Source organism: Vulpes lagopus, chromosome X (assembly GCF_018345385.1).
Source record: "Vulpes lagopus strain Blue_001 chromosome X, ASM1834538v1, whole genome shotgun sequence".
Taxonomy (NCBI): domain Eukaryota; kingdom Metazoa; phylum Chordata; class Mammalia; order Carnivora; family Canidae; genus Vulpes; species Vulpes lagopus.
The window spans coordinates 91,383,371-91,410,178 of NC_054848.1; the positions used below are offsets into that span (position 1 = coordinate 91,383,371).

At 42.9% G+C, this 26,808-nt stretch overlaps 1 protein-coding gene and 1 non-coding gene across 3 annotated transcripts in view; one reads left to right on the forward strand and one right to left on the reverse strand.

Annotated features, from left to right (window-relative positions):
• LOC121483564 (A-kinase anchor protein 17B-like) overlaps nt 1–26,808 on the reverse strand; it is a 110,791-nt gene that overhangs the window by 53,675 nt on the left and 30,308 nt on the right. The window lies entirely within an intron of this gene.
• On the forward strand, nt 4,516–4,619 carry LOC121483687. The gene has a single exon (XR_005985808.1). It is a non-coding gene; the product is annotated as a U6 spliceosomal RNA (small nuclear RNA).

Genomic DNA, 26,808 nt, shown 5'->3' on the forward strand with positions numbered 1-26,808 from the left:
GGAAAAGCATTCTAGCAGAGGGAACAGTAAGTACAAGGACCTGAGGTCTCATGTTCAGGGAGGAGCAAGGAGGTGCTGTGTGCCATGACTTTAACTGATCCTCAGAACAAGATGGGGGGCCTTAGAGAGTTATAAGAAGGGGAGTGACATGATCTGAAGTACATTTTAAGAGGCTTACTGTGGCTGCTGTGTTGAAAATAAACTGGAGGGGGCGGGTGCCTGGCTGGCTCAATCAGAAGAGCATGTGACTCTTGATCTCGGGGTCATGAGTTCAAGCCCCACACTGGGCGTAGAGATTACCTAATAAAGAAAAGAAAAGAAACTGCGGGAAGGCAGAATGGAAGAAGGAAGATCAAACTGGATGCAATGATTGGAGAGAAAGTTGCGGGGGACTCAGACCAGAGACCTAGCAGTAAGAGGTACAAGAAGTGGTTAAGTTCTGAGTATATATTGCAGGTAATCAATAGGAGTTGCTGATGTTTCAGAGGTTGGATGTGAGAGGCACGTTTTTGCATGAGAAACTGGGAAGTTGGACGTGCTGTCTGCTGAGATGGGGGCGGGAGACTGTGGGAGGGGTGGCTGGGGTGGTGGAGACGGAGGGCCTGATTGACTTGTAAGCTCACAGCCACAGGCCACTTCAAGACACCCAGCAGCTTCATTCCTTAGATTCTGTTGTGAATTAGACCCAGATATTTCGGGGCTGAAAGCAGCCCTCCTAGGGTCTGCTGGTTTATATTCAAGGATAGAGAATTCTACTAGTGAAGATTGAGACAGTCCCTCTCATCCTATGTTGCATCTGATTAAAAACAAAATAGAAAAACAACAAATTCAAAAGCCACAAGTTTCTTATATGACCATATAGTGGATATTAACAGAAAGCCCCAGCAATTGTCTCTCTTCCTCTCTTCTTTACTCAGTGGCTCTTTGACAGCCTCCTCTGGAGACCTCCTATGATCCCCACCCTCATATTTTCATTTTTTGAGGTGGGGACAGGTAGAGGACGAGGGAGAGAGAAAATCTTAAAGCAGGCTCTGAGCTGGGCACGGAGCCTATCACGGGGCTCAGTCTCACCACCCCAATATCATGACCTGAGCCGAAATCAAAAGTGGGACGCTTAACCCACTGAGCCATTCAAGCACCCCACACACACATATTTTCAATTTATGTTGACATTTGTGTCATACATGAAAACCTTTTTTTATTTTTTAAGATTTTATTTAGTTATTCATGAGAGACAGAGGCAGAGACATAGGCAGAGGGAGAAGCAGGCTCCCTGTGGGGAGCCCAGTGGCAGGACTCGATCCCAAGACCCTAGGATCACAGCCTGAGCCTAAGGCAGACACTCAACCACTGAGCCACCCAGGCACCCCCATGAAAACCTTTTAGAAACCCCAATGTATTATATAATTGCAAAGCATTATTGCTGCCTGCCTGTTAGGCAGACAAGTCTTGTATGACATGCTGACTCAATTTGCCCACAAGTAATATACGCCTACCTAATAGGAGTATAATTCACATTAACACAGACAAACACATGCTAAGAGACACAAAAACAATATAGGAAATAGGGATTCAGATCTGCATCACTCCCATATTCCAGGGATCAACAAGCCAGACAATAGCCAAGAGCTTTGCCAGAGAATCTTTTTATTTTCAATCTAATTTCTTTATTGAAGTAATCTCTGCACCCAATATGGGGCACAAGCAAGAGTCGCATGCTCTACTGACTGAGCCAGCCAGGCGCCCTTGCTAGGGAGCTTTTTAGACTTTGTGCTACCAATTGCCATCACCTCTGTATTACGGTTTTCCTATTGCTACTCTAAAAAACTACCACAAACTGTGTGGTTTAAAACAACTTAGTGGCTCAAAATGATACCAGAAGATTTATTATCTTACAGTTCTGGAGGTCAGAAGTCCTACAATCAGAGTGCCAGCAAGGCAGCGTTCCTTCTGGAGGCCCCAGGGAAGAATTTGTTTCCTCGTCTTTTCCACCTTCCAGAGCCTGCCTGCATTCCTTGGCTTGTGACCCCTTACTCCGATTGCGGAGCACATCACCCCAATCTCAGCTTCTATTCTCACACCCCCTTCTCTGACTCTGACCCTCTTCTCTCCCTCTTGTAAGGACCCTGTGATTATATACTGGCACACTTGGATGTTCCAGGATAATCTTCCCATGTCAGGATCCTTAATTTAATGACATCTGCAAAGTCTCTTTTGCCACAAAAGATGACATACTCATAATTTCGGGCTGGGTGGGAGGGGTTTGTACATACTCTCTATTGAGTTGAGGAAGCTCTCCTCTATTCCTAGTGAACAGAGTTTTTATTCTGAACAGGTATGACATCTTATCAAAAAGCTTTTCCCGCATCAATTGATATGATCATTTAAATTTTCTTCTGTAGCCTGTTCATATGGCAGATCACATCGATTGATTTAGAACACTGAAGTATCCTTGCATCCCCAGAATGAACCCCACTTAGACATGGTATATGGTTCCTTTTATATGTTGCTGAAATCTATTTGTTATTATCTTTTTTTTTTTTTTTTTAGTAATCTCTATGCCCAACCCAGGGCTCAAACTTACAACCCCAAGATCAAGAGTCACATACTCTTCTGACTGAGTCAGCCAAGTGCCCCCTATTTGCTAAATTCTTATGAAGGATTTTTGCATCTGTATTCCTTTTTTTTTTTTTTTTAAGTAATCTCTACACCCAGGCATGGGGCTTGAACCCAAGACTCAGAGATCAAGAGTCACACGCTCTAATGACTGAGCCAGCCAGGTATCCCTGTATGTTTGCTTTATATACAATGTCAAGGGATATCAGTTGTACTTCATCAGAGAAATAGCAGAAAGTATATGTGTTCCATCTTCTAGACAGCAGAAGTCCTAAACTTCCTTTTAAAGTCTCCCCCTTCCTCTCCCTCTGCCCCTCCTCCCCCACTCATGCTCTCTCTCAAATACATACATAAATAAAATCTTTTAAAAAAATAATTAATAGGGATGCCTGGATGGCTCAGTGGTTGAGTGTCTGCCTTTGGCTCAGGTCATGATCCTGGGGTCCTGGGATCAAGTCTCACATAGTCTGCTTCTCCCTCTGCCTATGTCTCTGCCTCTGTGTCTCTCATGAATAAATAAAATCTTTAAAAAAAATAATTAATGAAAACAATATAGACCAAAGGTAAAAATACTTCCCCACTCTCAGCCCCCTTCAGAATCATGAAAATGGGCAGCCTCAGGGCTTGAGGATGGCTCTCTAAGGAAATACTAGCCTTGGCTTTACTACAAGTCACTCAGTTGGGAAACTCCAAATACACATTTGTAAAAGAGTGTTTTGTGCTGCTTATGTTCATTCTTATTCATCGTGTTTTTTTTTTAAACTAAGCTCCACAGAACACCCTCCTCAGGGTCACCTTGAAATGCTTAATAAAAAATACATTCAGACCTGCTGAATTAGAGCCCAGGATTGGAGACTTGGAACCTATATTTTCACAAGCATCCTTTGTCCCCAAGAGATCCTGATGTGCCCTAATATATGAGAACCATGGGTCTAAGCCAGTGATAAAATTGCTGCAGCGGACCAGGCTGAGGATGAAGCCTTATAGTAGCCCTGGACATTATCTTTTGGGAGCTATTAATCATTAATCAGGGCTCTCTGGGCAAACTGGATCAACCAGTTACTAATCCCCCTCACTGGCCTCACTGGCCAGTCACAATTGTGCTGCTTTGCACAAATAAGATCTTGAAAGGCCTCAGCTAGTGTTGTGCCAGATTTCACGTGCTCTCTATCTACGGCAGCTGCCCTGACCTATCATTCTAGTAAACCTCTCAAAGATAATGAAAGTAGTCTGACAGGATTTGTTCTCAGGGAAATCATCCTGGGTCCACTGAACAGAAACCATGCTTTAAAAATAATCCATTTTAGATTGTCTCCTGGAATCAACATCAAGCTTCCTGATCTGTCTCCTTCCACTTGCACTTCTTTCCTGTTTTGAAACCCATGATCTGCATTTGCCTCTCCTCAGGCTTCTAGCACGTCTCCTCCTCTCCACATTGATGAAAACCAAAGGATCCCCGACAGTGGTTTAAAGGTCTCATTCTCAGGCACTCCCAGTGTCTGGATCAAACACTTGAACCTGGTTAAAGCAATGAAATACTTTTTTTAAAAAAAGATTTTATTTATTTAAGAGAAAGCAAGCATGCAAGTGGGACGAGGGGCAGAGGGAAAGAAACAAGCAGACTCCCCGCTGAGCAAGGAGCCCAGCGCCTCGAGCCCATGACCATCAGATGTTTAAATGGCTGAGCCACCCAGGCACCCCAGCAATGAGATGCTCTTAAAAACCATGTTGATGATTTATCCATCCTGGGCTTTTCTTTCTTCCGCACTGTTTGGTCTAGACTGTTACTCTTCAAAGTGTGATTGGAGGACCAGCTGCATCAGCATCACCTGGGAACTTGTTAGAAATGCAAATTCTTGGGCCCCACTCAGACTTACCAAATCAGAATCTCCGTTTTAAGTGCTCACTTTGGCAGCACAGACACTGAAATTGGGAGCGACAGGGAGATTAGCATGGCCTGCCACAAGGATGACATGCAAATTCATGAAACATCCCATATTTTTTAAAAGAATCTCGTTTTTAACAAAATCCTGAGGTGACACACATGCATGGTCAAGTTTGAAGAGCACCGGGCTAGACTTTTTAGTATGAAAATTTCCCCTTGACAGAGAATACAGGTACAAAGTGAGGACAGAAAAAAAAAACAAAAAACAAAAAAAAACAAAGTGAGGACAGAGGAGCTCTGGTCTCTATCATTCATCACTATGTCATGGTCAATTGTTTGTTTTTCTTGAAAGATTTTCTTCTTGCTCTTGACATAACTTATAAAAATCTCTTTTTTTTTTAATTTATGATAGTCACAGAGAGAGAGAGAGAGAGGCAGAGACACAGGCAGAGGGAGAAGCAGGCTCCATGCATCGGGAGCCCGATGTGGGATTCGATCCCGGGTCTCCAGGATCGCGCCCTGGGCCAAAGGCAAGCGCCAAACCGCTGCGCCACCCAGGGATCCCTAAAAATCTCTTTTTTATAAAAAAAAAAAAGACTTTATTTATGAGAGACACACAGAGAGAGGCAGAGACATAGGCAGAGGAAGAAGCAGGCTCCCTGCGGGGAGCTCGTTGCAGGACTCAATCCCTGGGCCCCGGGATCAGGCCCTGAGCTGAAGGCAGATGCTAAACTGCTAAGCCACCCAGGTGTCCCTATAAAAAGCTCTTTCTGTTGCCCTTACTCTGTGGTGTTAAGTCTTCTCAACACTGTTTATGCAGGTCTATACCAGCCTCCTACATTTATCATTGGCTTTACATGTTCCTATCCAAATTTAACCTGCTAAGAACTGAATGTAAGGGATGTTTCTTCATCATGAATCTACAAGGCACAATAATTCTCTGTATAGAAAAATCTGTTGGAGTCCAGGCAACATACCAATCGAAGAAGTTGCTATATTTCTCTTTCTGCATAAACCCTCAAGCTACCCTGGATTATCAAGAGTCCCTAAGACTGGTCCCTGGAAGATTTTGTTATTTACTCCAGAAAAGGGGACTATTCTACCCTCTTACACTGTTGGTGGGGGGTGCAAGCTGGTGCAGCCACTCTGGAAAACAGTGTGGAGTTTCCTCCAAAAGTTGAAAATGGAGCTACCCTACGATCCAGCAAATGCACTACTAGGCATTTAACCCAAAGATACAAGTGTAATGCAATGATGTGGATGAAACTAGAGTGTAATTATGCTAAGTGAAATAAATCAGAGAAAGACAATTATCATATGATTTCACTCATGTAGAATTTAAGAAAATAAACAGAGGAGCATAGGGGAAGAGAGGAAAAAATAAAACAAGACGAAATCAGAGAGGGAGACAAACTGTAAGAGACTCTTAATCATAGGAAACAAACAGGGTTGCTGGAGGGGAGGAGGTGGGGGATGGGGTAACAGGATGATGGGCATTACATGATGTAATGAGCACTGGGTGTGATGTGCAACTGATGAGTCACTGAACTCTACTGCTGAAATTAATAATACAGTATATGTCAATTCATTGAATTTAAATTTAAAAAAAGATGTTAGTTGAGAGATGTTTTCTAAAAAAGAAAAGAAGACTATTCCACCTGTTGTTCCCAGTAATATATGTTTCTTAGTGAAGTATCTATATAATAGTAAGACCACATACCACTTTAAAGTGCCTTCCAGCCAGGAAACCACAAATGTTGGAGAGGATGCGGAGAAAAGGGAACCCTCTTACACTGTTGGAGGGAATGTGAACTGGTGCAGCCACTCTGGAAAACTGTGTGGAGGTTCCTCAAAGAGTTAAAAATAGACCTGCCCTACGACCCAGCAATTGCACTGTTGGGGATTTACCCCAAAGATTCAGATGCAATGAAACACCGGGATACCTGCACCCCGATGTTTCTAGCAGCAATGGCCACAATAGCCAAACTGTGGAAGGAGCCTCGGTGTCCATCGAAAGATGAATGGATAAGGAAGATGTGGTTTATGTATACAATGGAATATTACTCAGCCATTAGAAACGACAAATACCCACCATTTGCTTCAACGTGGATGGAACTGGAGGGTATTATGCTGAGTGAAGTAAGTCAATCGGAGAAGGACAAACAGTGTATGTTCTCATTCATTTGGGGAATATGAATAATGGTGAAAGAGAATATAAAGGAAGGGAGAAGAAATGTTGGGAAATAGTTGGGAAATATCAGGAAGGGAGACAGAACATAAAGACTCCTAACTCGGGGAAACGAACTAGGGGTGGTGGAAGGGGAGGAGGGCGGGTGTTGGAGGGGAAAGGGTGACGGGCACTGAGGTGGACACTTGACGGGATGAGCACTGGGTGTTTTTCTGTATGTTGGTAAATTGAACACCAATAAAAATTAATTAAAAAAAATAAATAAAGTGCCTTCCATACCATTTATTTCTGGGGGGGCCCACCCTATTTTATTTTTTTTAAGATTTTATTTATTCATGAGAGACAGAGAGAGAGAGAGAGAGAGAGAGAGAGAGAGAGGGGCAGAGACACAGGCAGAGGGAGAAGCAGGCTCCATGCAGGGAGCCCGATGTGGGACTTGATCCCGGGACTCCAGGATCACACCCTGAGCCGAAGGCAGACGTTCAACCGCTGAGCCACCCGAGGGTCCCCCCACCCTATTTTCTTACACTGTTCCAGCTTCCACTTAACCACATCTTCTGCTTGCAAAGTCACTTACAGAAATCTGATTACTTAGGGTCTCTAATGAAATACCACTGCCCATGCTAATGTGCTTTCTGGAGCCCCTCTGGAAGCTTGCCATCCTTGGGGTGCCCAAATGGTTCTGGATTACAAGGGTGTCCTCCCCAGTTCTGTGCCATATTCTGTCACCTGGGTTTTGAAATGGGTCTGCTTTTGTTCAGCCTCTCGAAGTCTCCCTGAGACAGGTCCAGCAACTCATGGTTCTCATTTGCTTCACCACAGAAGTTCCAGGTCTAGAAAAGGACCTGGGGCCATTAGTATACCCTTAGGGCTCCTCCTATCTTTCTCTACCTCTCCTCACTACCAAAACCTCTTTTCTTCTCTCATGGTGACAAAGCAAATGACCTCACAGAAAGGAATGGATGCAAACACAGTGATGCGTGTTCGGGGGAGAGAAGGAGGAAGAGTAACTGTATACATTAGTAGTAACAGGCTTCCAGTGAAGCCATTCAAAAGTTCCCAGGTATCCCTGCATTTGTTCAATTTCCCCACATTTAGGGGGTTTCCCTGATAGCTTTCTAATTATTGATTGCCAATCCAATTCCTTAATGGTCAGTGAACATACCCTGGGTTATTTTCATTCCTTTCAATTTCTTGATGGCTCAGCATATGGTTTCTCATGGTCACTGCTCCACACTCAAAAACAATATGTATTCTGCTGTTGCTAGGGAAGAGAGCTATCAATATCCATTAGGACAAGTTGATTGATGGTGTCTTAATGATTATCTACTTCCTCTACTGATTACTGAGGAAGGAGTGTGAAAGTCTCCAAATATAAGTGTGGATTTGTCTATTTCTCCTTTAAATCCTACCAGTTTTTGCTTTACATATTTTGCAGCTCCGTTATTAAGGTACATGCACACTTAGAATTATGCCTTCTTATGCACTGACCCTCCCATCTTTACAAAATATCTCTCTGTATCTCTGGCAATATTCCTCATATTAAATCTACTTTATTTGATGTTATACGTATTATATATTATATATAATCATGTTATATATAAAATAAATACTATATAGAAATATGTATATAGTATATATCTAAAATAGGATATAGTATGTATCTAAAGTAATATACATTGGGGCTCCTGGGTGGCTCAGGTGGTGTGTGATTCCGGGGTCCTGGGATGGAGTCCCACATCACGCTCGCAGCAGGGAGCCTGCTCCTTCCTCTGCCTCTGTGTGTCTCTCATGAATAACTAAATAAAACCTTTAAAATAATAAAATAATATACATTTCTTATGATTAGTGCTTGTATAGTACATATTTTTTTCAACATTTTATTTTAACATAAGTAACTGGGTTTCTTTTAGGCAGTCCTTTTTGTTTGTGTCAGTCTGGCAACTTCTGCCTTTTATTTGGAGTACTGTCTACATTTACCCCACTGCATCAGTGTGGTATTTTTTTTAAGTAACTCTATGCCCAACATGGGGCTCAAACTCACAACCCAGAGATCAAGAGTCACAAGCTCTACTGACTAAGCCAGCCAGGCACCCCAATTTGTGTAATATTGACATGGTTGTTTCTGAGTCCCTCTTCAAGAGGTCACCATCAAAAAAAAAAAAAAAAAAAGGAGGTCACCATCAGGGAACAGCATCCCTGGGCTCCCTAGTGTTGATTAGTTTGCCCTACAGAAAGGGTCACCAGAAAGCAATGGTTCTAAGAGTACCTCTGATATAACTGCAAGGTCAGGAACACTTAGGAGATATACTATTGCCGTATTTACCTAGGACCCACCTAGGACCATCCCCCCAAGATAGGACCATCAAAATAAATAAGCAAATAACAGTAATGAGAGCTACCCATTATTGAGTGTGGACTGCAGGCCAGGCAGTGTTGGAAGGCCTTTATGAAAAAACCTCATAGAACCCTCACCACCTCTCTAGGGAAACTGGGAGAAAAGTTTAAAAACATATAAAGTATCAGTCCAGGAGAGTCAACATCCACTAAATGGAAGAAAAACAATAACAGGGAAGAAGTAATAAAAAAGAAGAAATTTTCTTATAACCAGAAGAAAGATTTTAGTTTGAAAAAAAAAAAAAACACTGAGTGGCAAGTACAATGAAAGAAAAGATGACTTGCTTCTAATAATATATCCTTGTGAAGTCTAAAGATATTGAGAGTAAAGAGAAGGTCCTTAAAGCTTCTAGAGGGAGGGAATCCCTGGGTGGCTCAGCGGTTTGGCACCTGCCTTTGGCCCAGGGCGTGGTCCTGGAGTCCCTGGATTGAGTCCCACATTGCGCTCCCTGCATATAGCCTGCTTCTTTCTCTGCCTGTGTCTCTGCCTCTCTCTCTCCTCTGTGTCTTTCATGAATAGATAAATAAAATCTTTAAAAAAAAAAAAAGCTTCTAGAGGGAAAAAAAAGTCTACAAAGAAATAAGAGTCCTCCTTGGCAACATTTAGATGCAAAACAAAAACAAAAACAAAAACAAAAACCCACTAGAACAATATCTGTAAAGTTTTTTTTATAATAAATTTATTTTTTATTGGTGTTCAATTTGCCAACATACAGAATAACACCCAGTGCTCATCCCGTCAAGTGCCCCCTTCAGTGCCTGTCACCCATTCACCCCCACCCCAATATCTGTAAAGTTTGAGGGAAAATCCCTTTGAACCTATAATTCTATATTAGTTAAATATAATAACAAAAATAGAGTTTTTTAGGCATGAAATTCTTCAGAAACTTTACTTCCCAGTTCTCTTCTCTGGAAAAACTAATCACTTGAGGATGTGCTCCAGCAATCAAAAAAAGAGATCCACAAAAAACGAAGGCCTGGGCTCTAAGAAGCAAAGACACTAACCCAGGAACGCGATGAGAAAAGATCCTAAAATGGCAGCCATGCAGGAGGGAGGCTTAGAATCAGTGCATTTGATAAGCTGTCTATTCAAATAATGGGAAGGGGGAGACGCCTGGGTGGCTCAGTGGTTGAGCGTCTGCCTTCCGCCCAGGGCATGATCCCAGGGTCCAGGGATTGGGTCCCATATCAGGCTCCCCACAGGGAGCCTGATTCTCCCTCTGCTATGTCTCTGCCTCTCTCTCTGTATCTCTTATGAATAAATAAATAAAATCTTTAAAAAAAACAAATAATGGGAAGAAATCAGTCATATGATGACAAAGACATCTTTGGCAGCAACAACAGAAAGAAGGGTCATTAGAAACTCTAAGAAAGGCAAACCTCAAAAAGTCACAATCCACACATAAAACTACCAAAAATGTAGCATGACTAAGCAACTGATAGAGTGTAGGAAAAGAGAAACCATTTGAACTGGAAGTCCTTGCTATTCTCCATTGAGTGGCTCAGGAATAAGGGTATAGATTCCATCTCCTCCAGTGATCAAACCACACACTGATTCTGCAATGACTAGCCTTGACCAAATGATGTGAATCAATCTACAGACAAAGCACACAAGACATACACAGTTACAGAAGAGAAGGTAAATACGAACACAATTTAAACGTTGACAATTTGGGGGCACCTGCGGGGCTCAGTCAGTTATGTGTCTGCCTTTGGCTCAGGTCATGATCCTGGAGTCCTGGGATTGAGCCCCACAAGCCCCACATTGGGCTTCCTGCTCAGCAGGGAGCTGCTTCTCCCTCTTCCTCTGCTGCTCCCCCTGCTTGTTCTGTGTCAAATAAATAAATAAAATTGTTTTTAAAAAGGCTGTTTAAACTTTGACAATATGAAACTAATCAAAAAAAAACTGACAGAGGTTGAAAGTAATTTTCTCATTTACAGAGTAGAGCCTCAATAGGTAAGTATAAATGGAAATGTAAGTACATTATGCAGACTTGAAGGTAAACAACTGAGAAGCTCAAGAGGAAAGGGGGATCTAAATTCCTCAACAGACATGTGCAGAGTGGATGCTGCTTAAGGGATATAAATCAAGATTTTGCAGCAAAAGCCCCTCATTTGGAATTACAGAAATAAGCAATAGAAGAACAAAAAGAAATCAGAAATGATCAAAAGAGGCTCACAAGTATCAAAAGTTACTCTAATGGGTAGGACAGGGGTAGAAGCAGGAAAAACCCTTGTACTTTTAAATTTATAACCTCCTTTACTGTTTTTCCATTTGTTCATTCATTCATTCATTCAACAGATACTTACAGAACATCATCTACTACTGTACCAAGCATTATTTGAAGCATGGGGATATAGGAGGGAGGCTTACATGTCAGAGCATGTAACAAGTCATCTATTTAAACAGCTGGAAAAGACCAGCAACATAAGGACAAAGGCACAGACATCTTTTAGCAACGAAAGAAAGAAAGAAAGAAAGAAAGAAAGAAAGAAAGAAAGAAAGAAAGAAAGAAAGAAAGAAAGAATCAGAAATTCTAAGAAAAACAAACTTCCTCATAAAACTCATGATCCACATATGAAACAATCTAAAATGTGGCATGACTAAACAACTGGTGTTGGGAGTTATTTCCTTCCAGAGAACTTCTATCCTCAAGGAACTCACACTGGCGGGGGGTGGGGGGGGTAAGCAATAAACAACTCTTCCTGAAAAAAGACATGTACGAAATGTATTAAATGCAATGAAGATTATAAAACATGATAAATATACACCCTTGAGTGATCACTCTGAAATGTGAACTAAAATAAATACCTTTTAAATATTTTTTTTTATTTATGAGAGACACAGAGAGAGAGGCAGAGACACAGGCAGAGACAGAAGCAAGCTCCCTGTAGGGAACCTGATGTAGACTGAATCCCAAGACCCTGGGATCACGCCCTGAGCCAAAGGCAGACACTCAACCACTGAGCCACCCAGGCGTCCCAAAATAAATACATTTTTATATGAGAAAAGATATAAGATCTTGACCCCTTCCCTCCCAAGAGACTCCATGGCCCATCTGCTAATTTACATTCCTCCTCCCCAGCAACCACCTCCACACACCAAGGAATCTGGGGAGAGGCACCCTTTGTCAAACCACAAGACGTCCTCTTCCACCCTCACCCCAGGATAATGAGGGCACCAACCTTACACTTACTAAAGGGCCCTTTCAAGTGATTGTTCCCAGAACAAGGAAGACCTGCTCCAAAATGGCTTGCTGGGAAACTCACACGGCACTCTCTTCCCCCAAGGTTTCCTGAACCCAGGTCCAGCAGCACCGAGAAGAGGTCCAGCCAAGCTCATCTCAGTGAGGTCTCCAGAGACGTGGAATAGATGGGGGCCTCCTACACCAGCACAGCCACCTACTCATCCTGGACAGCAAAGTCTATATGCCGGTCCCACCGGTGCTGTGATGCTAGTGACCAATACTCTTTTGAAACACACAGCATGAAGCACCTTGACTCCTGGTGGCCTGTGACCTAGTCAACATTCTGTACTACACAGAGGCATATTTTTGGCTACAGCAAGGAAAAAGGCTAAAGTAGCTCAATAGAGCTACTCCACCGACCTTCACTCACCAAGTATTCCCAGGAGACCATTCCCTTATGTTCTCCACCTCCACAGATAGCCCAACCTTGTCTTATTTGACTGGGGACCTCAATTTGTGCGAAGGTTCTAGAGAGCACTCCTCTAACACAGCAGGTCCAAATCCACCTGTCCACTCACTGCCCACCACAAGCTAACTGGACAACAGCCAGAAAGAACACATAAGCCAGATTTTGGAGGAGGCTTCTGGTTACCACATACCTTCTACCAGCAAGATGACTGAGCCACACACATCCCAAAAGCTTATTCGCTTATGACACTATGTGCCCATCTCCTAGAATACCTCCTTTTCACAGTAATCCCGACATTGTGCCTCATACCAAGCTGCTTCACAACCCTTTGCCTTCAGTCAACAAATGCCAGTGACCTACTACGCACCACACACTATGCTGAATGTGAGTCCTGGCTTCCCATAGGCCACATGGTACCCTTGAGAAAATTTGAAAAAGGGCCCTTCTCCAGACAGACATCTCTGGCCCAGAGTGCATGACTTGGTGAGTATAGTGAAGGCTGAATTTCAGTCCCCATAGGTCTTCTTGGTCAGATTCCCTTTGAACAGTGAACAATCTGCACAACTGTACACAGCAGCCTTACAGATATTCAACAGTAAAAAAAGAGCTTCATCACTGACTAGAAGCATTCTGAGTTCCCCCAAGAAGGCCCATGGGACATCTACATTTGTCAATGATCTTATCTTGCTCTCCTCCTACAGTGTCTGCTCACCTGGCTCTTTTACAGATTTAGGGCCACTCCCTGGGCCCAATCACATTCCCAGAGATTATGAGCCCTGCCACCTTCACATCTAGTTTCTCTTCGACTTTCACCATTCCTTACTAGACCCAGCTGGTCTCAACTGAACCCAACACCCCACCCTGTACCCTACACCCTTGGGATTCAATGTTGCAAAATGTTGTCCAAAAACATGATTTAGGAAATTTTGGAGCAAGCCACTACCTCCAGCACTCATCTTATTTCACCCCATTTAGCAGGCAGAGAGTGAAAGGTAGAGCAGGGCATATCCAGCCCCACTCTTCTGTAGGCTGATCAAATCACCCCCAAGTCAATGGTCAGCATCTTTTGACTGTGGTCTCCGGATCCCTCTGCCTTGGCCAAAGACTATGTTCTTTTCACCTTATCCTTAGTTCCAGCCAGCTGAAGCAAAATGCAGTGAAAGACAACTTTAACATCACTAAATAGAATACATAAAATATCAACCCGAAGCATGTGCATTTCCATCTTTCCCCAGCATTGAAGGCTTCCCCCATAGGCACTGCCAGGTGGGTGATTAACACATATATGACTAAGAGGGCTCAGTGAAGTGGTCTCTCCCAGAGAAAGGGCAGGTTTAACCCCCAATATGATTCCAGGTCCTCTGCTTGAGCCACAGGAAGAAATGCAAAAACAAAACCACAAAACCCCAACAGTGTCTCATGTGCTGTAAATCTAGACAGTTTTTGGAGTAAATCCATGATGAGAATACCCCCTTAAGGGTTTTCTTGAACTAGAGGAGGATAGGTCCTTAGATTGCCTCCCTTATGCTGACAGAACCGCGAGAAGGAGGGGCATCATCTGGTCATTTGAAGCAATGCCAAGCAGGAGGAACTCCCAAGCCAGTTCCTGCTGGTAAGTGGCTGCCCTTTCTGGGACCTTAAGACACTGGGAGCTCAAGAGCTTGCGACTCTTGATCTTGGGGCCGTGAGTTTGAGCTCCATGTTGGGCATAGAGCCTACTTTTAAATTTTTTTAATTTAATTTAATTTAATTTAAAGAAAAGATACTGGAAGCTCGGGCTCCTGAGTTGAACTGTCTGGGTTCAACTCTTACCTCCACCATTTATAATTTGAACTACAAAAAAAGCCATCTGGAGTCACAGAAGGCACAGAGGGTCTGGACACTGGACTGCCCAGCTTTAAATCCCTGCTCTGCCACTGACCAGAAGATCCCCGGTGATCTCTTTAGCAAGGACTGCTTGTTTCCTCACCTTTGAGATGAGAAATATCATCTTCACCTCACAGGGTGGTTGGGAAGCTTCTATGAGAACACACATGGCCTGGCCGATAGTAAGCACTCACTAAATCTCCAGCACTGTGGTTATTACTCCGTTATGTGTCGATTTCTAATGCCCTGGAAATGGGAAGGTAAATAAAGGAAAAAGGGCACTTCTCTGCATAATCATTTGAGTACCATCTCCTCTGTGAGCTGGGAAGTGAGAGACAAATTTCTTTTCTTCCATATGAATTCAGGCTGCACTGTCTCTGAAACCTGTGGTTTACCCAAAAGGGATTTAGGTATGTATTTATGTTTCATCCAACTGATACCCATTGCTTACCAGGAAAAACAGGACAGTGGGTGTCTCTCTGAAACTCCCACTGAGGGGGAACTCTGCAAAGGGATGACTTTTGGCGTGCCAAAGCCCACCCCAGCCTGTCCTGCTGAAAACCCTGGAGCAGCCTGCCTGGCCACAGAACTAAAACTTCGGTCATTATGCCGCTAAGGGTGGGAGATTATACAGTTTTATCCATTGTTTACTTTATTGCCTCCAGCTTGCTTGCTTGATCTATTTATTTATCTATTTATTTACATATTTATCTATTTATCTATCTATTTATTTATGAGAGACATAGAGAGAGGCAGAGACATAGGCAGAGGGAGAAGCAGGCTCCCTGCAAGGAGCCTGATACAAGACTCAATCCCAGGACCCCAGGATCATACCCTGAGCCAAAGGCAGACACCCAACCGCTCAACCTCTGAGCCACTCAGGTGCCCCTGCCTCCAGCTTTTGAATCAAAGTTAAAGAGTCTTTCTTTACAGCAAGGTTAAAGGGGAATGTGCTCAGGACACCTGGCTGGCCTGGTCAGAGGAGAGTGCGGCTCTTAACCCTGGGGTCATGAATTCGAGCCCCATGTTGGGCTCTGCAGAGATTACTCAAAATAAATAAATAAATGTTTTAAAAGGGGTGGGGGAATGTGCCCATGACTTATTTTAATATCTGTAAGGTTTCATATCTTACATTTGGATCTTTGATTCACTGAGACTTTATTCCTGTGTATGATATGAACATTGGATCTCACTTTGTATTTTTCCAGATAGCTAGTCCATATATACAGAATCACTTATTTAAAAATCCATTTTGCCCTAGTAACATAAGTTCTTTTAAAAAAAAAAAAAAAAAGTAAACCCTATGCCCAGTGTGGGCTCAAACTCACAACCCTAAGATCAGGAGTCACGTGCTCCACCAACTGAGCCAGCCACGTGCCCCCAAATGTTTATTCTTTAAAAATTCTAGTGATGGGGCACCTGGGTGGCTCAGTGGTTGAATGTCTGCCTTCAGGTCAGGTCATGATCCCGGGGACCTGGAATTGAGCCCCGCGTTGCCTCCCTGCTCAGTGGGGTGCCTGCTTCTCCATCTATCCCTCCCCCCTGCTTGTGATCATGCTCTCTTTCTCTCAAATAAATAAAATCTTTGAAAAAAATAAACTCTTCTGGGCTGTTTGAATTTTTACCATGAACAACTACCAATTTTACTTAAAACGAAACAAAACCTATTAGTGTCTCGACCTTCCTGAGCACTCTGCTCAATGCCCCATGAATTATGAGTTTTTCCAGTCGGCCTGGTGGGAACAAGCATGATTTCCCTCTAATCGTTTCAGATGGTTCTTTCCCCCGCCTCGGGTAGCATCCTCACATGTGCGTGCTGCTCAGAAGAGCCTCTCCTAGCACAGCTCTTTCCTCTCGGGCATCCTGTCCCTCCTTGGTCACCCTGGACTCTCAGCTCTGTCTCATTAACTCCACCAAGCTCCACCTCAGCTCTCTATCCTACATTGTAGCCTGAAGCTTTTGTAAGGAACTAGGCTAAGGCTATCCTAGGGCTCCCCTTGTTTGCTTCCCATCTCCCTGGGATCACTGTCCTTCAGTGTCTGATGTCCAGTATCTCAAAGCCATTGTTTCATGTATTTTTGTCTCTTTGTATTTATTGCTTCACACAGGGGGATAAATATGGAACCTATTATCCCATCTTGACTCTAGAAACATAAATCCCCCATTAATTTCTCAGAGCAGCTAACTGGATTGGCTGAGTTCCTGCTAGTAGATGGAGGAGCCAGAACTAGAACCAAGATCTCCTGACCTCAAATCTGAAGTTAAGACTGAAGTGTTTCTTGCCCATCCAGCTCAGGGGGCAACTTGACAAAGAAAGGTGAATTTACCAGCTGCAGACAAAATGAGTTGACATGACCTCATGGTCTCTGCAAGGTTCAGACCAGCCTGGTCCGCCCATTCCTGATAAATCAGCAAATATTTTCTATGCACCTATGTGCAATGCTTCATCTGGGACACGGCTGGGGATAGAGGAGCCGGTGCCACACTGTCTCTGGCCACAAGGCTCCAGTCTGGTTGGGAGAAAGACTTCAGGTGAAGCATTTCTCTTTTTTATTTTTTATTTATTCATTGGAAAGAGAGAGAGAGAGAAAGAAAGAACAAACAAGGGGGAGGGTCAGAGGGAGAAGAGCAGATTCCCATAGGGCTCGATCCCAGGGCCCCAGGATCATGACTTGAGCTGAAGGCAGATGCTTAACCAACTGAGCCACCCAGGTGCCCTTGCATGTGACAGCATTTCTATCTTTATATTCTCATATATTGACTCATTCAACTCTGCAGCACAGCAAGTCAGGAAGCCTCACAATTGGTGAGCTTTTCTGAGAAAAGTCTTCCCAGAGAAGGGAAGACCTGGATTCAAAAGATGGGCATCAGGCCCTGAGTGAGAAGGGCAGGAAATGTAAGACATGGTCTCCTCATGGCTCTTGTTAAAATGCCCTCACAACTTTGCAGAGTCCTTGGCTGTAAGAAGAGCCTGAGCCATGGGGTACAGAAAGGAAGCAGAATTTCTCCCGGCCAGAGGGCAGACCTAAATGACCTTCCATGTGACCAGTGACCTGCCATGGGACCTGGGTGAGGAAGGTGCCAAACAGGACACTCCCATTTCCTACCTCATGCTCTTAAGAGCCCCCACTCTTCCACCCCCACTCTTCCTTAACAGAAATGAAGCTCCCAGGTAGATGTTTTTTCATATGAAAATAGTATATTCCTGCTTTCTTTATCTCCTTCCTGTCTCCATCCATTTTTTTCTCAAAACATTCAACAGGATCATCACTATTCACTTTAGAGAAGACGGCATGTTATAAAACACACACACACACACACACCATCCTGCATTGCGAAAAGCTGGGCTGTCCACTTGAAGCTACAGGACAAACACGCAAGACCCTAGTCATGCAATCCCTCACTGAGCGCATATTCACTGCCTACTATCTGCCCGGAGATGTGCTGGGGGCTGGGGACCCACAGGTGCCTGAGATCCACAGCTTATCCCAGCTCATGGTCTAGAAAGGAAGACAGACACTTTGATGATGACACGAGATGGCTAGTCCTCCAGCAGGGGTGAGCACCAAGTGCTATGAGAGTGGTTAAAGGGGGTAGGGGGAGGTGAGGGAGGTGGGTTGGTGAGGCACCCCCATCTGCGTGCCTCCCCCACCATCACTCCTGTGCTTTCTGGGCTTCAGCCAAGACCTCTGGAGGTCAGGCCCTCCCAAATGCTTAAAGCGTTGGTGTTCTGATGTATTTGCTAAGACTCTAGTTCATACTCAGTACCACATCTCTCACGAATTCTTTTGTGTTGGAAAATAATAGTTATTTTCATTAAAACGTTACTCATATTAACTTGCAATAAATTTGTTATTTTTTAATTTCTCCATTTTAATTTCTTTTTTAATATTTTATTTATTTATTCATGAGAAACACACAGAGAGAAGCAGAAACATAGGCAGAGGGAGAAGCAGGCTCCCTGCAAGGAGCCTTATGTGGCACTTGATCCCAGGACCCCAGGACCATGACCTGAGCTGAAGGCAGATGCTCAAACACTGAGCCATCCAGGTGCCCATCTCCGTTTTAATTTCTAATCCAGTAAATATCAATAAATAAAACTCACATAAACAAAAGCTCATTAGGTTCTTCAACAATTTTTAGACATGTGAAAAAATTCCAAGACCAAAAAAGTTTGAGAATTGCTATATAGCAATGAAAATGAGCAAATATTGCTACTCACAACATTTACAAATTTCACAAACATAGAGCAAAAGAAGTCAACCACAAAAGCATACATACTGTTATTCCACTTATACAAAGTCCCAGAACAGGAAAAGCTAGTTGATGATGTTAGAAAACAGGATGTTGGGGGGGTGCCTGAGTGGTTCAATCATTAAGTATCAGACTCTTAGTTTCAGCTGGGGTGGTGATCTGAGGTCATGGGATCAAGTCCTGCATCCCACTCTCAGCATGGAGTCTGGTTGGGATTCTCTCTCTCCCCCCTCTCTCTCTACCTTTCCCTGCTGCATACTTTCTCTCTGTTTCAAATAAATAAACAAATCTTTAAAAAAAAAAAAAAAGAAAGCAAACAAGCAAGCAAACAAACAGGGGGCATCTGGATGGCTCAGTCGATCAAGTGTCTGCCTTCTTCAGCTCGGGTCATGATCTCCCAGTCCTGGGATCTAGCCCTATATCGGCTCCCTACTCAGCAGGAATGCTTCTCCCTCTCCCTCTGCCCCTCCCCACCACTCATTCCCTCTCTCTCTCTCTCTCTCTCAATACATAAATAAACATCTTTAAAATAAAATACATTTAAAAATTTTTAAAAAGGAATCAGGACAGTGGTTACTCTGAGGGAAGAAGGAGGGTAGTGGTTTAGAGGGTATTATGAAGAAGAGTAGGATGTTGTCACCGTGCTGTCCCTTGGCCTGAGTGCTAGTAACGTGTGTTTCAACTGGTGATGAATTATCACTGGTGGGTTTTGTTTGTTTTATATATATTTTTTATTGAAGTTCAATTTGCCAACAATAGTATGACACCCAGTGCTCCTCCTATCAAGGAGTGTCATCCTCAGTGCCCATCACTCAGTCACCCCATCTCCCGCCCACCTCCCCTTACACTATAGTGTTTTATATACCTTTTTATACATGTGCCTTGCTTTGTTGCCTTTTTAAAAAAGATTTATTTATTTATTTGAGAGGGAAGAGGGGCAGAGAGAGAGGGAGAGAAACCCTTAAGCAGACTTCCACTGAGCAAGGAGTCCCAGGCAGAGCCCGATCCTATGAACCCGAGATCATGACAATCAGGATGAAGAGAAGACACTTAGCAGAGCTGTGACAGATGAGTAGGAGCAGGCCACAAAAGGAATGGTGAGGACCACCATTCAACAGCTCTGCTGGACTAACAGGCATCTTCCACTTAACATGGCCAAGCTGAACTCCCGATCTCTCCCCTTGCCACCCCACTGCCAGCTGGCCCACCTGCACCTCCTGCAGGCTTCACCGTGTCAGAAATTAGGACATCTTCCTTCTAATTCCTCAGGCCCAAAACTTTGGAATTATCCTGAAGGTCTCTATTCCTGCCACACCGCATATCCAGTGCCAGCTTTACCTGAAGCTAATGCAGTTTTAGTTTCAGGGACCCTTATATTCCAAGGCCCTGGGAAAATCATTAGGAATACATTCACTCCAACTTTCCTTCCATCACACTTGTCCTCGTGTTGAGTGGTATTGAAGTGACAATGGGTATTTGGGGGATCCTGCTTAGGGAATGTTGAGTTGGGGTACAGTTAGCTGAGCTTTGATGAGATACATTTATGTGCTTTGCAGTCACTTCCAGTGTCATGATCAAACAGTGGAGGACCAGAAGTAATATGGTGCTAGGAATCTGCCCTCTGGTACTTGGCACTGGAAGTATAGAGGTGGCTGAGATGATACCAGGTTTGAAACATACGTGGCCAGAAGCTACTCAGTGGAAAATTCTTCCACAGTATAGAATTGCATGCAGAGGATTTGGTTCTGATTGACGCCTAAATAGAAAAGGACATTCTCACTTGTGAAAAATATAATTGTGTATGCTGCATTATCCAGTATAAGTGCAGCCTGCTCTTTTTTTCCTTTTTTGATGGAAATCCCATTAAGGAGAATTAATTGGAATCCCTGTGTTCATAGGGCACAAATCTGTAGCTGTACTACAAGCCAGATGGCACATGTTTGTTTGACGAATCCCAGCATACCAAATCATGTCTTTGAATAGCTGACCCATCTTGTTCTCGCAGTCTGCCTCTTCACTTTGATTTTTTTCCCTTTAAATGCACACTCACTTTTGTTCTTACAATAGTGCCCCCTTTCCCTTGGGGTAAGTTGCGAGAACCCCAGTGGATGCCCAAAGACACGGATAGTACTAAACCCTACATTTATTATGTTTTCCTCATACATACATGCCTATGGTAAAGTTTAACTTACAAATTAGGCACAGTAAGAGGTTAGCAACATAGCTAATACTATAACAGAACAATTGTAACAATATACCTTAATAAAAGTTATGTGAATATGGTCCTTCTCTCTCAAAATATCTTACTGTACTGTACTCAGTGTATAGTGATGATGTGAGATAAAATGCCCATGTGATGAGATGAAGTGAGGGCAATGATGTAGGCATGGTGACGTGGCATGAGGCTACTAGTGACCTTCTGATGACATGTCAGACAGAGGAGCATCTGCTTCCAGACCTCGGTTGACCATGAGTAACCAAAATCATGGATATGAGGCCACTGCTGTAATTTTGTATTTAACAACAACAAAAAAGGCCCCACAAGTTTCAGGCCCTACATACAGAGTATGGCCCTTCTCATCCTCTATAACCAGCTAGCAAAGCCCAGATGGCTGTACTGTCAAAATATATTCATAACCTATCCCCTTCTCACCACTTGGATGGCTACTACTCCAACTCAAGCCATTGCCACCTATCACTGGGGTCACCATGATAGCCTCCTGACCAGTCTTCCTACTTCCTCCCCATCATTTCCCCTCCCAATAGTCTACTCTCAACGAAGCAGAGAGATATTTTAATAAAATTATTTAGATTATAGAAGCATTCTACTCAAAACCCTCTAATAGCTTCACATCCCACTCAGAGGAAACCACAAACTCTGAAAAGCAGCCTACACAACACTTCATGATCTGCCTTCCAGCCATACCATCCTCCTTGCTGTTCCTCAAACACACTCCACAAAATTTCCCCTCACAGGTTTGCACTGGCTTCTTCTTCCCCCTAGAAAGTTCTTCCTTTGGCCATTCCCATAGCTTCTTCTCTTACCTCCCTCAAGTCTTTGCTTAAGCACCACCCTCTCAATGAGGCTTAAAAATTTCACCTACCCATTAACAATTTCACCCACCTACCACCCTTTGCGCTCTTGATTCCACTTACCTTGCTCTCTACTTTTTTTCCCATAGCACTCATCACTTTCTAAAACACTGGACAGTTTACTTATTTATTGTATTTATCATTTTCATCTCTCCTCCTTCTAGAATGCGAGCTCACGGTCACAGGAGTCTTTATTTTACTCACTGCTGTATCCTCAGTACTTATAATAGTGCCTGGCACCTAATAGGCATTCAACAAATAGTTGTTGAATAAATGAATCCATGAATTCAGAGTGGTCCAAACAGAGGAAGTGTGCAAAGATCCAGAGATGAAAGTGGGTGTGGCTTGCTTATTCAAGGAACTCAAAGAAGTGTCAAGGAGAAAGATCAGAAAAGAGAGTGGTTCCAGCCAAGTCTGGCAAGGCAGACAGGAACCAGGGGATGAAGGACTCTGTAAACCAGAGCAAGGATATTGAACTTCAGAGCAAGGGAAATCCATTGAGGAGTTAGTAACCAAGTGAGTGGTGTGATTTCAACCAAGTGAGTTTGGCACCATCATTGGCAGTTGTATAGGAAATAGATCGGTGTGGCAGTGGAGTGGGGGAGGGAGGTGAGGGTTGAGGACTAGAGGCAGAGACACCAGTTAAGAGGCTTTTGGAGCAGTCCTGGTAAGAGGGGACAATCTCAGACTAATTGGGGCAGTGACAGTAGATATGGAGAAAGAGTGGGAGAAGTGGAAAGATCTGTTGTTTAGGCAGTAGACTCGGGAAGTTCTGGATGAACCAAGGGCAGAAGGGGTTCTGATAAGAGTATCATCATCTGTGCTGACTGTTGCTGGGAGGTCAAGCTACCAAGGACTGAAGTGTCTGTTGGAATTAGTTACAGGGCAGGAGCCGGCAATCTTGTCCAGAGTATTTCCATGAAATGGAGATGGTGCAAGTCCACATGCCATACAAGTGACAAGTAAGTGGGGTCTGAGGAAGTAGAGGCCTCTTTCAAAGTCCACAAATCACCTGACACCTAGTAGCCTCTCAATACTTTCCTCCCTCCTTTCCTTGTATTTTTTTTTTATTTAAGTAATCTCCATACCCACATGGGGCTCGAACTCATGACCTCAAGATCTAGAGTCGCACACTCTCCCAACTGAGCCAGCCAGGAGTCCCCTCCTTTCCCTGTATTAATGGTGTTGCACATCTGCAACAGTATTGCTGATTAAAGTCTAGGTAAAGAAAAGATGTTAAATTAAAATAATATCATAAGTAGTCAAATATTTACTATTCCTTTGGTATCAGGTTTCTTAAGGTAAAATATTAAATTCAACTATTAATGAGGAAAACAGCTGGTACTGAATATTCAAGCTCCCAGGGGACTGCATTAATGAATCATTTTTAAAGCTGGACAGCTTCACACTTAATCTGTTCGAGGAATAGGAACACAGTCATTTCTCAATTATTGTTTTATAAAATGAATATAAATTTCCGATTAGTCTGTTCCTGAAATGGAAACAGCCTTTTAGCATTATAATAATAAATGTTTGTTATAGGAAATTCAGGCATTAACCTGGTGCATCAAGAAGATAGGGGATACAGAGTTTCAGCTTTGCAAGAGGGAAAATGTTCTGTGGCTGAACAGTGGTGATAGTTGCATAGCAATATGAATGTACTTAATGCCAATCAACAGTACAATTAAAAATAGTAAAAATAGCAAATTGTATGTTATGTAGATTTTACAATTTAAAAAATAGTTAAGATGGAAAATAGTATGTTATATATATTTTGCAATTTAAAAACTAAAACTTTAAAAAAGAAAAAAAGAAGAAAGGGAATGGTTACCAGAGAGGAAGTGGGGGGGGGGGGCGCGGAAATAGGTAATGGGGACGAAGGAGGGCACTGGTCCTGATGAGCACCGGGTGTTGTATGGAAGTGTTGAATCACTATATGTACACCTGAAATTAATATAACACTATATATTAACTAACTGAAATGAAAATAAGTTTTAAAAAAGAAAGGGAAGACTACCCCCTAATCCCACTGTATAAATTAGCATAAAGGATTCATTATTCATTCTTTCACTCAAAAGATATTTATTGCATGCCTGCTATATGCCAATCCCATGTCTAAGTGCTGAGAATACAGGAGTGAACAAACCAACGTCCTCCCCTTGCAGAACCTACTTCCAATGGGGGGGAAAGCAAGTAAACAGGGGAGTATGTATTATGTCTGATGGTGATAAACGATATAGAGATAAATAAGGCAGAGAAGAGAGAAACTGAATGATAAAGAAGTTGTAATTTTATTACAAGAAGCCCCCACTGATTAGGTGACATTTGAGCAAGGATCTAAAAGAAGAGCATTCCAGGCAGCAGGAATAGCCAAGGCCAAGGTCCCAAAGCAAAAGCAAGGCAATTTGGTGTGTTCAAGGACCAACAAGAAAGCCAAGGTGGCTGGAATAGAGTCAATTAGGGGAATGGAGGAGAAAAGGAAGTCAGAGAGGCATGGAGGGGCACAGATCATGTGGGACTCTGAAGGCCACTAAAGGACTTTAGATTTTACTTGGAGGGAGGATGGAAATCATGTAAGAGTTTGAGCAGAGGAGGGACCTGATAATAATTCGGTTTTTAAATAACACTCTGGCTGCTGCATTGAGATTAGACTGAAAGTGAGCAAGGCAAGAAGTGAGGGAAAAAATTAGGCTATTGCAATAATCCAGGTGGAAGAGATGGTGGCTGAGACAAGGATGGCCATGAAGATGGTGAGAAGTGCTCAGACTCTGGATATAACTGGAAGGCAGAGCCAACAGCATTTGCAGGGTTAAATATAGGTGGGGGGCGATGTAGATTTTTGTGGCCTAAAGCTTCTATAACTTGGTGGGGGAGATGCTCTGTTAAGAAGATACAAAATTAAGTACAAAAGTGAATGTTTTGGGGATGACTGGGTGACTCAGCGGTTGAGTGTCTGCCTTTGGCTCAGGTCGTGATCTTGGGGTCCTGGGATTGAGTCCCGCATCGGGCTCCCTGTAGGGAACCTGCTTCTCCCTCTGCCTATGTCTCTGCCTCTGTGTGTGTCTCTCTCATGAATAAATGAAATATTATTTTTTAAAGTGAATACTTTTTTCCAGTGAGAAAATAAATCCCAATATATTACAAATTTATAAAAGCTGACAAGGGGCGCCTGGGTGGCTCAGTTGGTTAAGAGATACACTCTTGGCTTCAGCTCAGGTCGTGCTCTCAGAGTCAAGACATCAAGTGCCCCGTCCCCACCCTGTAGGGCTCTGTGCTTAGCGAGGAATCTGCTTGGGACTCTCCCTCTCCCTCTGCTCCTCCCCCAAGCTCTCTAAAATAAATAAATAAATAAATAAATAAATAAATAAATAAATAAATAAATAAATAAATAAATAAATAAATAATTTTTTAAGCTGACAAATATTACAAATATTGGAAAACTTGGAAAATAATATTAACTTCCTGCCACACCCCTACAAGGTCTTTTGCCTATATTGCTGGCTGCATACCATTTATTCACCTATCCATATGATGATTTTTACAATCTTATCTATAAAAGAAGGATAGTTCTCTCTTCTAGCATAGTTGATCAAAATTTTTCTTTTATTACTGATACTTCCATTTATTTTACTATTGATCGAGTATTTGTCATTGTGATAATAAGAGGTTTTGACAGGCTAGTCTTTCTCTCAGTTTACAGATTTTGCTTCCTTCCTATCATATTTAAATTCTTGTTCATTACAAATTGCCAAAAACATACAAAACTGATCTGAAAATAAGGCATTTATACAGGCAATTAGAATGTGTTTAAAAATTTGAGGCACCTGGCTGGCTCAGTCAGTGAAGTGTACAACTCAACCTTGGGGTTGCAGGTTTGAGCCTCATGCTGGGTGTGAAGATTACTTAAAAACAAAATATTTTTTTAAATTGGCACTGTATTGTATTATGTAATTATATAATTAAATATTCTTAATATTGTGTACATTGATTTATTGATTAATATGTTTAGGCTTTTTTGTGACTAGAACACTTGTTTCTTCAGGCTATCCTGCTGGGTCTATGACACTTTAGTGTGTCATTTCATCTGAAACTGCCACGCTTCTTCAGAACAAGTTGAGTCAGATACACTAAAACACAATCTGATATGCTAAGATGCATAAAACATGCAAATTCATACATGGAGAAAATCAGTTTGTAGTACTGCTACAGGCTTGTGGTCTGCAAACATGGGATTTCTAAAAAATTCTAGTTCACAAGATTCCCATAGAGATGTACTGTACCCATTATGGAAAACAGTGTGGAGTTTCCTCAAAAACATAAAAATAGAACCACCACATGATCTAGCAATCCCACTTCTAGGAGTACATCCAAAAGAATTGAAATCAGGAGCTCAAACATCTGCATTCCTATGTTCACCGCAGCATTATTCACAGTCAAGATATGGAAACAACCTATGTGTCCACAGATGGGTGGATGAACAACATGTAATATAGATGCACAATGGAATATTATTCAGCCTTAAAGATTCTTTTTTTAAAAAGATTTTATTTATTTATTCATGAGAGACGCACAGATTGAGAGAGAGAGGCAGAGACACAGGCAGAGGGAGAAGCAGGCTCCATGCAGGGAGCCCGACGTGGGACTCGATCCAGGGTCCCCAGGATCACGCCCCGGGCTTCAGGCGGTGCTAAACCGCTGCACCACCGGGGCTGCCCTAGCCTTAAAGATTATTTAAAATTTATTTATTTGAGAGAGAGAGAGCATGTGAGCATGAGATAGCACAAGCAGGAGGGAGGAGCTGAGGGAGAAGCAGACTCCCTGCTAAGCAGGGAGCCCGGCATGAGGCTCAGTC